Below are 9219 nucleotides of genomic sequence, written 5' to 3' on the forward strand. Positions count from 1 at the left end.
TCTCTCTCTCCCTCCCCTCCCTCTCTCTCTCTCTCTCTCTCTCTCTCTCTCTCTCTCTCTCTCTCTCTCTCTCTCTCTCTCTCTCTCTCTCTCCTGCTCTTTCCTCTCTGTCTCTGTGTCTCTCAGAGGGTCATTTGCCTTTTCAGATGAGATTATGAGCTATAATGGAGGGGGAGATGGAGAGTGCTGAGACAGGGAGAAATGCTGTGCCGTGAAGATGGGAGATTTGATGGCTAGTCGATACGGCGGTCGACTGAGAGAGCACGAGAGGAAAAGCAGCTGAAGGCAGGAGGACACACGGGAGCCGAAGTGGAGACGATGCCACGTCTCGCCCGGGAGACGCAAGCGAGACTTCCGTCAAGCCAGTAGTCATGCCGGCCTGGGCAACATTTGTTGTGGTTTGTTTTATTTTAGGATGATCAAAACTGCGTGTTGTGTAATACAAAGCAGACGCTATCATAGATGTTCTTTGTGTGTGCCGATCCACAAGCACAAGTAATATAGCGTCGGACTGCTGATGCATACACCGCGTACAGTATGTGATACCCCACTGATTTTCCTCACATTGATAGTGGCTTTTGCTTGGGGTCCTTAAACGCCCTTTATGGGTGTGCTTTGGGAGACAATGGTGCGAGACCTCCCCAACATCCTCCTCCCCATGTCAGATGTAATAGAGCAGCCCATCGCTACGGCAACATTTCCGTGGTGATGGATGGGGCAGGGAGATGACGAGATGGGGATTAACCTTGGCTTTATGGGTGAGGGTGGGGCCTGGTGTCTGACTTTGGGTTGGGAAGAGGAGGGAGCCCCGCCTTTATGCATCATAAACAGGGCAAATGATGCATATGCAAAGTCCCTTTAAATGAGGATCCATCCATTACTGGCTTAATGAGGATTTTTTTTATCGAACAGAGGTCGTAGTGTCTTCGGTGACAATGGCAAGACAGACTGCACCTATCATAGATAAATGGAGACGAGTGGTCACCTACAGTCAGACCAGACGGTGAGCCATACCGTCACACACACACACACACACAGCTCTTTCGGCTGTTTTGGTTTCCTTCAGTGTTGATGAAGATGGTCTCACTTTCTTCATGACACATTCAATATTGTCTCAGATTGACACCTCCTAAATGGGGGGTAGTTATGGGTCAGGGGCCAGAGGCAGACAGCTGTTATTTGTCCCAGTCATTCTGTCTTTCCTTCTCTTTTGCCTCATCCTCTCAGGTTACTTGCAGATCAAGTGGCATCTACCTACAGCTCAGTGAAGGGTCTGTGTTCACCCACCCCTCCCCAACTCCCCTTCTGGCACATGTGTCCCAAGGGCAATCAATCATTCAATTATGTTCAACATTTAATTTACTCATTTATTGAAAGTCCTCTGCCAAATTGCAAAATGTAAATGTAATTAGTATATATAAACACAGCTTGTGTTTCTACTCGCCGGCCTTGTATCTTAAATTCATTAGCAAATTTGTTTGACCAATTAGTTTCTTACTTTTTTGGTTTGTGTGGTGGGTTGTATTCTCTCTTATTACATTTCATCCTTTAACACCCTCTCAAACTTGCATACACACACACACACCCACACACACACACACACACCCACACACACACACACACAACCGACACACACACACACACACACCACTCTCATCCCCGTGATTGAATGGAGGTGAACCTGAGGGTGTCCCCTGATTGCATGTGAGTGATTCCCCCATCACAGGCACGCAGATGCAGACACTTCTACTCTAATAGTGTGTAGGAGAGTGTATGTTTGTCTCTCTGTCACCCTGGGGCTGTAACGTGAAGGGACAAGTACCACTGACCCCCACCTCACCGCTAACAGAGTGTCTGGCCCAGTAATGTGCCGGAAAGAGAGACAGACTATTAACCTCACTGCCCCTCACACATGCTGGGGGGTGTGTGTCTGTGGTGGATGTTGCCCCATAACATGTCACCAGGTCAGTTTTATAGGCATGTCGGCAGACAGGCACTGCCAGTGAAGTAAGCTCTATTACTAGTGTCATACAGCCACTCACAGACTCATAGCTCAAGTAAGAATCTCCTTTAATGTGAGTGGGTCACTTGGGAATTCAGTGTTTATGTGACAATTCCGATTATTAAAGCTCTTCATGCATTCTACATGTGCATCATATAATGCAGTAATTACACAGTGATTACACAAGAGCACATCAGTGAAATGAGAATGTTTCAGAGGCACCAGTTTGCCACACTAATTTCAGCCACGTGGCAGCAAGTGGCTGGGGCGTCTATAGGGACACGGACCAGAAGCCGAGGCCCAGGTTCTCTCCCGGTGTGAGGAGAGCATCGGTTTCCCTGTGTGACTAACGCGAGCAGACGCCTCTCCTCCTGCAGCCTGTCAGCCCCTGGGCCCGGCGCTGAGTGCTGATGGAGGGGATTGGAGTCGATGCAGGTCCCCTCTTAGTGTCACGCCGCATGACAGCGGTCCTCGGGAGTGGGACGCCGCCGCTGTATGACGGATGGCAAGGATGGACAGAGGACGGAGACCAGCTGAGTGGACGTGGCAGACTGTCCCAGGGGATCTGTCTCCTCACGCTGACCCGCTGACCCCCAGGACAGATCAGCACCTGGACTTCAGGCCGAGGAGACGCACGCAGACGCGGAGACACGGATGCGGACAAACACATGCAGGTACTCGCTCCCAGACACACATATGTGCAAGTTCACAGGCACACACACACACACAAGCAAAAGAATGCGTCCAAGCCTTAAACATGCGCATGTGTTCGATCCCGTGTTCTCTCTCTCTCTCTCTCACGCACAGACACATATATACATCGTGAGCAACACATCCAACTAAGGTGAGACGCTGACAGTAGTTGGCCGGCGTTTCCAAAGTGTGGGAAGCAGCGTTAAACTCACAACATTGTCAGCATTCATAATCCTCACGTTCCCCTTACAACAAAGGTGGAGGAGAGAGAGCAGACAAGTTCTGGGGACGTGAAGAGACAGACTGGTGCTAGAATAACGCTGCTTTACACTAAATGTCTCATCCATTTTCATGCATGAATAAAGGGATTTTTTAAAGAGCTCTAAAACTCAATGATATGTTCATTCCCACAGCATCTTTATTTTGGATATAAGGAATGTTCTATAAATTTGACATGAACAACATAACTATAGTTAGTCCTTTTAGATTTGACAACAGGAACTATATGAGACAGAAAGCACAAAAGCACACATTTGCAATTTACCAGAAAAGGAGTTTCACTCTTGTTTGGACAAGTATTGTGTTAAATTTTATGATATCACAGTTCTTCTTAATTGCTAAAACACTTTTAATGAAGATATGGTCCATGTGATCTTTTTTGTCACCTTTGTGGAGTCGAAAACGTGTTAACATGGTCTCATTGGGTTCAGTCATTTTCATTCTCTTTCTCAAAACAATCTACGTGCTACAAAAATAGTGGGTATGAAATATAAATGGATAAATAGAATAATATTGAATAGAATAAGATTACTCTCAAAAAGAGAGAGTAATTCCTCATAAATAAATGCCTTCAACACCACATGTACACAATGATTAAGTCAAACATCAGTTATTATCTATTCATAAAATACATAAATAGACTTTACATGCTACCTGCAAGCATGGATTGGAGCCAAGAGAAGGAAATATTTTCTGTATCTGAAGTATCTGAAGACTTTCTCTGTGAAGACTTGTACTGGTGTTCATGCTGTAAATGTTCATTAACAGTCAGTAGCAGAAAACCATGCGGTTCAAATTTAAGCAGATTTTAGATTTGTATTATTTTTTTTACTACTTCTTGATCACTGTTTAGTGATTGAAAGAAATGATCCACTGTGTTGTATAACAGATGACTGTTCTTCTGTGTGGTATTCTTACACTTTTATTAGAGAACAAAATGTATTTTAGTGACATCTGCGTGTTATTTGCAGATTTTGGAAACACGACGTATAACAGAAATACATTTGTTTAGAAATGTTTAAACAAATACGTTTAACGGACTGGATGGCAGTATATAATGTCCCATCTTGGATAAAAACACAGAAATCAGAGAAATACAAACTTTACCAGGCGAGCAGCTTGGCCCTCTGTTTCTCCGGCAACAGCGTCCACGGTTACAGCTCAGCGCTCTCTTCCTGCTCCGTTAGGGCTCAGGATCTCCACACCTCTCCTACTCCGTCCATCCTCCCCTCCGCTCCCCGGGCCTCTCCATCGATCTCCGTCCGTATCCAATGTCAAAGACACATTCAGATGCTTTTCCTCCCTCGTTAATAATTCACGCCGTCTGAGTCATCAATAATAATTCTCACCGAGCGATCATTCAGCTTCCCGGCCCGTCCAGCTTCACCCTCACACTTGAACTCACAGGCCCCGGATCTCTTTCCCCTCGTCCCTGTCTTACAGAGCGGTTCTTCCCCTCTACATAATGTCCCCCTGTCCCCTCCATGTCCCCTCCATGTGTCCCTCACATGTGTCTCTCACTCCTACACTCTACTGACATGACAGTGTCCTTGTCTGATGCTCACGGTTTGCTCCTAGAGCTGATTTCATACTTGAATGTAGGCCAAGGCAGAGGGTATCGTACACAAGGGTAAGGTAACATACACGCGATACACTTTTAAAGGGAGCTAAACACCCATACATTTAACACAGACATTCGTTGTCAAGACATGGGATAGTTAGAAATTTTAAAGCAGAAACTTTTAAGGTGTGTGCTTTTACATTAGCGAGTCAAGGGCCACAACCCCATTGTGGTTTTGCAGGAAATCAATGGGTTGTTTGAGGAAGCAGAATTGGCACACTTGCAGTATATTAAGCGTACTTATCTCCGATCCTGCCCAGTGCGTGAGTCCATCTCATCATACTCTATATTCAGATAAGTGGGCCATCACGCTGAAAAAACAACAAGCCAGGGGAGGGAATATCTAATGCACACGTAAAAATCTCCGACAGGGCCAGTGCCAAGTGGAAGTGGTTGAGTGATATTGGCAAAAAGGCAGGACAGGGGAAAAAGAGCATGTAAGATTTAGGCATTTTCCTTAATGCTATAAGAGGTTATTGATATTTTGATTTTTGCTGGGGGGGGGGGGGGGGGCAGCTTGTGCTGAAGCAGCACCTTTGCAGCCTTTATGGGGGAAAAGACGTGCAGGCGGCTTCCAGAAAAGCGGGGGAGGGGCGTGGATGGAAAACATACAGTAGGAAACTTGAGCAGATCTGTTATCCCCCTGTTTCTTTTCCTTTTTTATTCACTTCAGTGCTGGTGTAAGACAAAAACAGATTGACCCTGTCTTGTAATTAAAGATGTACTTTAATGACAGACAGGCAAACATTTTTGACACATCAAAGCCCTCATCTGTGTGATTTGCTGCAGAGCTGAGTATTGTCGATACTTTAACGGAGTTGCTTTGGCTGACATTAGCTGGTGCTGTTTGCTTGATTGTTGTTTAACTGTTGGTACTTACTAAAATACAAATACTATACTAGAAACTATTTACTGATCAATGATGTGCTTTTTGTTTTGATGATTAAGATGCTACTGAAAGCCATTCACTGTGTTGTGGTCCCGGAGGAGGTAGGTACTGCCTGATGAATACACCCTGCCCCCACCACCGAGCATGGACTCAGAGTGCTGTAAATAAATATTAGTCCCTCACTTCTCTCGTTAACCACCGGAAACCTGTAATCACCACAGACCACAGACCTTAACTCTCTCTCTCTCACACACACACACACACACACACACACACACACACACACACACACACACACACACACATCTTTATCCCAGAGCACTCTTAATTTATGCTGTTCTCTAACAACCCCCGCTGGGATGAAGCCCATTTAGCTTAGCAGCTTCAGTGAAGACCCGCACAGAAATTCAGCAGGACACATGATTCCAGAGAGAGAGAGTGTGTGTGTGTGTGTGTGTGTGTGTGTGTGTCTGGGGGATTGTATTTAGTTCTATGTGGGGACCATTCATCCCATTGGTGGTTACTGAGGTTACAGTTAGGGTTTAGGTGTATGCATAGCAATATAGTGTCATATAGCCATAGCAAATCACAAGTCTACTCCAAAAATAAATATTAGAAGCTTATGTGTATGTGAACATTCAATAGAGACATACACCACCAGTCTTGCAGGGTGACATTTGCATAGATTTCTTACAATGCAGATACAGCTTACCATTGACTAGAACAGGAAACAAGGAAAGCCCTAATCATTTATATTGCTGCACTGTGTGGACAGCCTTGCATTAGTATGTTGACTACACACACACACACACACACACACACAAAACAAATATCTAAAGTAGCCAATGGGAATACTTATACCTTTAAAGGTCTTTACAACTTTCACACTAAATTGAGATGTTAGAATGGTGTCCATTTGGTTATCTAGGTGAACTAATTGCCTGCCAATTTGTTTTTAGAAAACACAAAGGAGTTATTTGTAATACTATTAGAGCATTAGCTTCCCATTACTAACACATTAGGCTTACACTAAGTGCTTAAGTACACATACAGTACAAGTACCTACTTAAGTTTTTTTTATTAACCTTGAGGAACTGACTGATGGAATGCTGAAGATATATATTTGTTCTTTGTACAAGCTGTAGGTCCATTTAGGTAATCTGTAAAGGTAAAAACATGCAAACAGATCATTATATATGTTGAACTCGAAGTGTGTCACCAATTTTGCACTGTGGTGTGTGTGTGTGTGTGTGTGTGTGTGTGCTGTTTGAAGGTAGAACATGTCATTTAAAAGTCTCTAACTTCCTGTCTGTATTGATAGCCATTTCCTGCTGTGACAGAGGCAGGTGGTAACAGAAGGGAATGTCTGCCCTGCCACCCACTCTGACGGTGTCTGCAGAAAGCAGACCCTCCAGATAAATTATGAATGAGACTGATGGAGGGATAGGAGGACGAACCAAAGGTGGGAGGAGAAAAGGAGAAAGGGATAAGACGGGTGTCGGATAAGATGGTGTTATCTCCAGTTAAGCCAAAACAGTCTGGGAGCAGAAAGAGATATAACACGCCCCCCCAAACACACACACACACACATACATGTGCACGCAGGTAGGCACTCACACACATACACAAAGCACTGCCAATCAGTGCAGTAATTAGTACTTTCGGAAAATGTATTTTATGTAGGTCTGTATTTAGTCCTTTGTTTTTCTACCCGTCTGAACTTTTTACAAAAGTAATTGTGCACCTGCAACCATATCTGAAAATGATACTGTAGACTGCATTTAGAGCATTTGACCAGTGCTATAATGATGCGTCTCTAGAGTCAGCACTGTCCTCTGACCATCTTCAGCTGTCCAACGATGTTATACATGGAAGAAGCAAAAATACATTTAATCAAAATTATGTAGGTAGTTAATCTAAAACACAAGATATAAACATTTATAAAATGCTGAAATGGCTAAACTGATCAGCATAATCTAGGAGTGTTCATGCAGAACCTGATACAAATGAACCTTATCCATGGTTTCTGTTTGTTTCCTCTTTGTTGACCAGTATTGCTACATTAAACTAAATATTAAATTAAGGGATTTCTTTTTATGTCATCCATAATTGATTGTGTTCATGTGGGAGAGGAGCGGTGACGATGACTGCGGAGGGGGGGGGGGCGTCTTGGTGGGAGATAACAAGCACGCCTGCGGCGAGATGACGGCTTCGTGACCGCAGGTTTGAGCACAGACAGGCTCGCGTTCCTTCACTTGATGTGCCTTCTTTTCCGTTTTAATGAGTGTCAGGGTTTGCTTTTTTCTCTACCGGGAGGGAAGGGCAGACGGAAAATCAGAACAACAAAACAACAGGAAAGCAAAAAAAGAGGAGACTAAAAGAACAAGCGTTTTTTGATAAAGTGCTTACAGAGCGATTAACGGGAGTTCTGCAGACGACGGCGGCGTTAATGCAGGCCAGTGCCTCCTAACATACGGGAGAGCTGATTGGTTGGTTTAAAATATTCAAATGAGAAGCAAAATCTGTTTTTACTTATTTACACAAGGTACCAATTCAAACACAAATCATGCAGGTTTTATTATAATGAATAATGTAAAGTATGTAAAGTAGTATGTAGTATGTAATATGTAAAGTAAATTCATGAAACAATGTAATAATCAAAAGTAGCATTTTTGACTAAATATTGAACTTGCTATTTATTTAGTTGCTTGTCAACAAGGCCTCATGAACCACTTTTTTGGTAGAGAGCAAACTTTAAACTGACATGTTTAGAGACTCAAAATGGCCGTCTTGTCATGTCACACTTGTCCTAGGTGAGCGGGAGAGAGGGCGTGATGAAGTCAGACTCTTGCTGAGAAACTTCGTGCTTCTTGTTATAGAGTAAGGCACTTCACTCAGAGAGGTATCGTTTAAAGAACATGGCGTCTGCTTATTATATGGACACTCATGTCAAATTCACAACTTTTTAATGGACTAAATAGAGACAGGTGTGAAGTAGTTTACCATTTGAAACATGCCTATACAAAGTAATACTCTAAGGGACAATGGAGGTTATTATTCCCTTAATCTGCATGTGCTGCAGAGGTGCTTTTCCCAGTAAATGATTATGTACTTAAGAATGCTGGCCTTCTGAATTCTTCATGAGAAAAAATTATTCAGGCAAGTGGAAGTCATGGGACAAATATGAAATATGACAATGACACCTGTATGTGTGCTGCGTGAGAATGGGATTTGTCTCGATTTGGTGTTGAAAATATGAAAGGTGAATATGAGTCATTTGAGCTGTAATCGCCGGTGAAACCCCAACTCCAGCCGCCCTCTCCGCCGCCCTGTCTCCACCCCTCTGTCATTCCTCCGCCCGACGGGGAGATCCGGTGTGGCGGACCCCTGCAGAGTCAGCCCGGAGATGAGAGGTGACTGTAGATTCCAGCATCGTGCCACAAGCTACCGCTCAGGGGTTGTGACAGCCACTCACAGCGTCTGAGCGTCCGGCTCTGTCGCCTCGGTTACAGTCCGGCGGCGTCAGTGTCCCGCCAAGCACACGTAAGCACGCTCAAACGCAAACGGACACACAGGCGTAAGCGGGTAGCTGCTAGCCTCGAACTTGGAACGCTGCGAGAATTTTCAAAAGCATAATCATGGGTATACAGAAATTACACGGCGTAATAGTGATGACCACATGCTGTTCTGTTAGATTAGAGCTGACCAGCCAACTAAGCAGGACTCACAGGCCAG

At 44.3% G+C, this 9219-nt stretch overlaps 1 long non-coding RNA gene across 3 annotated transcripts; it reads left to right on the forward strand.

Annotated features, from left to right (window-relative positions):
• Positions 1 to 141: 141 nt before the first annotated feature.
• On the forward strand, positions 142 to 3009 carry LOC143521056 (uncharacterized). 3 transcript variants are annotated; one of them, XR_013132617.1, is made up of 5 exons: positions 142 to 398; positions 913 to 1003; positions 1228 to 1271; positions 2380 to 2676; positions 2810 to 3009. It is a non-coding gene; the product is annotated as an uncharacterized LOC143521056 (long non-coding RNA). The 3 variants fall into 3 exon arrangements; XR_013132616.1 differs by lacking the exon at positions 142 to 398 and having other exon boundaries at positions 475 to 1003; XR_013132615.1 differs by lacking the exon at positions 142 to 398 and having other exon boundaries at positions 475 to 1003; positions 1228 to 2676.
• Positions 3010 to 9219: the final 6210 nt, after the last annotated feature.

This window comes from Brachyhypopomus gauderio, chromosome 8 (genome assembly GCF_052324685.1).
Source record: "Brachyhypopomus gauderio isolate BG-103 chromosome 8, BGAUD_0.2, whole genome shotgun sequence".
Taxonomy (NCBI): Eukaryota; Metazoa; Chordata; class Actinopteri; order Gymnotiformes; family Hypopomidae; genus Brachyhypopomus; species Brachyhypopomus gauderio.